This window comes from Triticum urartu, chromosome 5 (assembly GCF_003073215.2).
Source record: "Triticum urartu cultivar G1812 chromosome 5, Tu2.1, whole genome shotgun sequence".
Lineage (NCBI taxonomy): Eukaryota > Viridiplantae > Streptophyta > Magnoliopsida > Poales > Poaceae > Triticum > Triticum urartu.
Window position 1 is genome coordinate 273,491,194 of NC_053026.1, and position 5,581 is coordinate 273,496,774.

A 5,581-nucleotide genomic window follows, 5' to 3' on the forward strand; every position below is an offset into this window, starting at 1 on the left:
CGCATGGAATTGTTTGATGCTGCTTGAGGAGGTAATAAATCTTTCTAGAGGCCCAAAGATTCAGGTCACCTTTCTAGGTATTTCATTTCAGGCTTGCATTATTTCTAGAGGCCCAAAGATTCAGTTCACCTTTCTAGGTATTTCAGTTTCAGGCTTGCATTATTTCTAGAGGCCCAAAGATTCAGTTCACCTTTCTAGGTATTTTAGTTACAGGCTTGCATTATTTCTAGAGGCCCAAAGATTAAGTTCCCAGTCGGCGGCAAGCGGCCCTGCTACCCATGCCGGTGTCGACCTCAACTCGCAAGGGCCGGCGTCGGAGGGGTTCCCGGGCTTGGGCTCTACAGAGCCTTCCTCCAGAGCGACGATGGCGAGCTCCTCCCTCGGTGCGTGAGGGGCTCCGGGCTCCCTCCCTATCGTGAATGACTTCCGTGATGAGTTAGCTCATTCTTTGTTTCATGAAGTGTTTTTTTATTTTGTGAAGCTTGATTGACGACTTGTATGTTTAAGTGGGATATCTCATTTGTATGGACAAAGTAAAAATTATCATGTTTTGCATGCTTGATTTGTATAGATGGTTCGTTTATGTCAATTGTGAGCGGGAGGAGGCCACAGAAGAGCCGGCCACACCAAGAGGGTGCTTGGATCCAAGGGACTTATTTTAGTCTGACTAAAAATAGTCTCTTTAAGAGGCTAAAGTTCCAAGCACCCCTGACTAAAGAGGGGCTAAAACTAGTCTTGAGACTAAAAAAATTTAGTCAGGGGTACCCCTACTAAAATGTGGATTAGTCTCTCTCCTCATTTAACTCCTCTCCTTTAACACAGGCGAGTTCTGGATTGGAGGGTTTGGAGGATAATAAATGCTCATTAACTTGATTTTAGTCTCTTTAGTATTTGGATCCAAGCATGGGTGAGGCTAGCAAGTTTTAGTCCACTACTTTTAGTCATGGAACTAAAACGTATCCAAGCACCCTCCAAATCCGGCAGGAAATAGGGTCCAAAGTAGTCAAATGATTGAGATAGAGCATTTATTGTCAATCTAACCCTGCCATCCATACACCTCTTTGGTTTAGAGTTAGTTCAGGGTTAGAATCTAACTCTAACCTCTAACTGAGTTAGAGTTCTCCTCGTCTCGGTTCATCGCCATCATACTTTCCCCATTCCTGTGTTTTCAGTATCCTGCGAATCAAAGAGGCCCTTTTTTTGCGGAAAAATCAAAGAGGCCCTTAGACTGGTTTCGGTCCGGTCATTTTTTATAAACGTGTTATGTCCAAAATTTAATGAACGTGCTCCGGTTTCCACGAAAATAATCCGGTTTCATGTAGTAATTCATTCATTTATTTATTCTTCTGCGGGGGGTTTGCATGAAATTCGTGAGGTCTGAAATGTAAAGTACCCCGGCATATGCTCCGAGTCGTGCATGCACTACGACCCAGATGCTCTATGTCCCACATGTCGGCGAATGGGAGCACGTGGAAATAGCCTAGGAGTACATATAGGAGGATAAATGCGTGAAATAATATGTACTGTGAAGCGTAGCCGCGGTTCGAAAAGGAGACCTAAAGTGATGACAGTATAGGTCGCACGCACCCAACTAGTGGTACTAGACATACGACTAATTTTTCCCTCAAAACGCTAGTCCCATCTGACAACAGCGTCCATGCTACAGCTAGCTCCTCCCTCGTTTCTCTCTTCTAATTCTAAACTCGGCCGACGCCCGGTGGGCGGGGTGGGTTTGCTCAACTGCGGCCCCACCTCATAGTGAAAACGTTACGACTGGAATAAAAATGCCATATGCTCCCTCCGTTCATAAATATAAGCCTTTTTAGATACTATTTCAAATGGAATACAGCATACAGATGTATGTAGACATAGTTTAGAGTGTAGATTCACTCATTTTGCTCCGTATGTAGTAGTCACTTGCTGGAATCTTTAGAAAGACTTATATTTGGGAACGAAGGGAGTACTATACTAATAAAACATTAAGGCCACGAGGCGATGCAGTGCTGGTTACAGGAGGCAAGAAGAAGAGATGCATCCATCGACGACGTCCACCTCCTCGACTCAGGGCGCCGGCCCACCGAACGGCGCCTAAGTAGCAGCGGCTTTCGTGGCCAGGTCGACGTGCTTCTGAACAATGGCGTCCAAAGATTCCAGCCGCTGGAAGAAGGCCAACGTCTTTCTATCCTCTCTTGCCTTGTAGTGGCCTATGTAGACGATTTCCTCGTAGACGTGGATGTGCAGGTCGACGGTTTCTTGCATGGCGAGGCGCTGCGCGGCCTCGAGGTGCACATTCTTCGTCGCGACCTCCGGCACCTGCAGGGCCACCAGGGCTTGAAAGAGTTCGTCACCATGGAGGCCGATGAGGGTGGCAGGCAATGAGGAGCCTGGGCGCGGGGCTGGAGCAGTACGGCAAGGTCGTCCGCGCGCTTCTTGACGGCGTGAACTTGCGGATGGAGTTGACCATCATGTCGTCCATGCGAGAGGCGAAGCCGGCGTCGGCGAGGGCTACGATGCCTGCGGTCGCCAGCACCGTCTGGAAACGCTGCGCGTGCGGGGCCGCAGGCCGGCGCCTTGGATGATTTGGCACAGCCGACTGCCGCTCGCGTCCATCGCCTCCATAGGTGCTTGTGGCTTCTGGTCACTTGGTCTTGGATTGGAGTGAGCAGTGTTGCGCAGAGACTTGGGAGTAGATGGATTGGAGTGGTGGGGCGCCTTTATTATATGAGAGTCCAAACTCTGTTGCATTCACATCGTGCTGGCTCTATTCTGCTTCTCCAATTAATTCCCTCTGCATGTAATTGAGGATGCATCATTGACCGTTCAACGTCTCGGGAACCGCTACCCTCTCCCTCCTTGGCATTCAAGCACCTATGGACCCGTCGACGACGAGGTGCCTATGGTGACTTCGTAAATTTCAAGATGATAGTGCTGTGCGTGTGTGCGTTCATAGGGGTGAGTGTATGCGCGTGTATATGAGCGCTTGCGTCTGTACTGTGTAAAAAACGTAAATGCGTGTCAAAAAGAGACTAGTCAGTATACTCAATATTGTGCACCTCGGAGAGGAAAACGATAGAACTAGTACGTATTTATTTACGGTGCAGATTCACTCATTTTGCTCCATATGTACTCCGTCTCGGTGTAGTCTAGTCACTTGTTGAAATCTCTAGAAGGGCAAATACTCCTTTCTGGTTTACAGGGCTATACTAGCAAGTAGTTGTACGTACTAGTACAATAGTGGGCTCACATAGCAATTTTGTCTCATGCAAGAGCCTGGCTATATGCGTGCTCCAATGTTCGCAACTGCAACGTTCGGTTTGCGCTTGGCTCTTCGCCTCTTCGAGAAGACGAACAATGATGTTACTACTACTGCTTCTACAGTGTCGAATCCACTGCTGCATGTCCGTCCACCGCGAGCGGGACGGATAGCTTGTTGTAGAAGTACTACTAAGCAAAAGCCTGTCCTCGTTTGCGAGCAACCGCGCGCATGGGTGAGGGAGAAGGCGTGTAGTAAAATCAAGCTTCTCCTCGTTGTACGAGTTGACGCGACACATCATAGCACTGGCCCCACATGCTTGCCTCTAAACTTGGCTGAAAGACCCGCAGTGTACAATATATTTGCTGCAACCTCTAACATTTACCCACCACAAATTAAAATATATGTGGCCGTATGCATCGTTCTGATGCAGAGGCGGGAGTCCCCCCTTTTCGAAGAAAAAAAACAAATTAAAATATATATTCCTGTCTTGACCAGATGAGCGTGCAAACTACAATCACCAGGGTGTCAGGTAGGGCCAGAAGACTATTTTTTTTAACTTCGAGACGGCCACATAGCATGGAGCCGACCCCAACGATTTTAAGCTTACAGGCACGAGTACACGCTATCCTAGACTACTCTACACATGAAACTGCCACACGAGCGTCCGGGCTGCGCTTGGCTCTTCGCCTCTTCGGGAAGTCGAACAATGATGGAGTACTACTGCACTGGAGGAGTACTACAGTACGCTTCTGGCCATCTGACACCGATTGAACTGCTGCATGTCCACCGCGTGCGGGAGGGAGAGCGTGTAGCGAAAGCTTCTCCTAGTCTTGCCAGCCACCACGCTCATGGGCGAGGGAGGGACGCTCCTGCCTTTGCGTGTATGACAGGTGGGCCCGACAGGTGTGTGGCCAACCTGTCATACAGCCAAAGGCAGGTGCAGTTAAGTCGGCGAGGGAGAGGATAATCAAACTTCTCGTTGATGTACGAGTTGACGCGACACATCAAAGCACTGCACTCGATATATTTCAATAATTTGCGTTTACCGATGCATTAATTACAACGCATGCATGCATGCCGTGACTCTCCTTTTGATACTTGCATGTGTTGATTTAATGCACCTTGAAGTAGTATAAAATATGTGACGGTAAAGCTTTGTAATACCCCGGCCCAAGTCGAGAGATGGTTGTGCACGAGGAGGGCGAGATCATGCAGACCGAACAGGACCCGACGATGGAGCTCTCTAAGGTCTCGATGGACCTCACCGTGCTCCACTGCCCCTTGTGCCTCCGCCCCTTGACGCCTCCAGTGTATGAGGTTCGAATACACCTCGTCCGTTCGGCTGATTGAGCAAGGTGCAGGTTTCTTGATTGATGTGCTGTTCGATTGATTTCTGCAGTGCAAGGGAGGGCACCTGGCCTGCGCGGACTGCCGCGTCGAGCGCCCCGGGAACCAGCGGCAGTGCCAGAAGTGCGAGCGCGGCGGTGGCTTCGACGTGCGGAACACGGCGGTGGACTCCGTCCTTTCGTCGGTGAGGGTGGAGTGCCCGCACGAAGGCTGTGGGCTCTACGTCACTTACCACAAGCTCGCCGATCACCAGAGCGTGTGTCCGCTCGCGCCCTGCAAATGCCCCGTGCCCGTCTGCGGCTACGAAGGCCCGCCGCCGGCGCTCTACCACCACATCAGCACCGCGCATCCCATGCCCGTGCACAGGATCCAGTACGGCAAGGTGCTCCAGCTGCAAGTGCCACTGTCGGAGCCACGGCTCTTGCTGTTCGCGGAGGAGGACCGCCGCGCGTTTTTCTTGGTCGGCGGTGCTCGACATCGGCGCGCCTATCGTCGTGTCGGTCGTCTGCATCAGAGCGGGGGCGTCCCCACTGCCGCACTACGTGGCCAAGCTGTGGGCGAACGGCCCGCCGGGGGAGCCCAAAGGCACGACCGACGCCGTCAAGGTGGAAATGGAGGTGACAAGCAGCAAGGATCCCGGCGACGTCGACGTGCAGGAGCTGACCTTCTTGACAGTTCCGCCCAAGCTGCTGGCCGGGGCTAAGCTTGTGTCCCTCCACATTCAGATTGACAAGCTCACGTCCTAAATGTTTCTACAGTGCCTTCTGTTTATCTTAGTAATATGCTAATATAGGGATTACCTTGGTCTACTTTAGCTTAAGAAATGGTGGGTTTTGGTGGCGATAAAAATTATGTTTATCAATGCATTAATTGCAATGCATGCATGCATAAAGTACATGCATTGGTCAATTTTCTCTTAATACTTGCATGCAATGATTTAATGCACCTTGGAATCTGAACATGTGTTGGGGAACAACC

General features: G+C 50.4%; 1 pseudogene; it reads left to right on the forward strand.

Moving 5' to 3' along the window:
• The first annotated feature begins 4,438 nt into the window (after positions 1–4,438).
• Positions 4,439–5,349, forward strand: LOC125506760 (annotated as a pseudogene).
• The last annotated feature ends 232 nt before the right edge of the window (positions 5,350–5,581 follow it).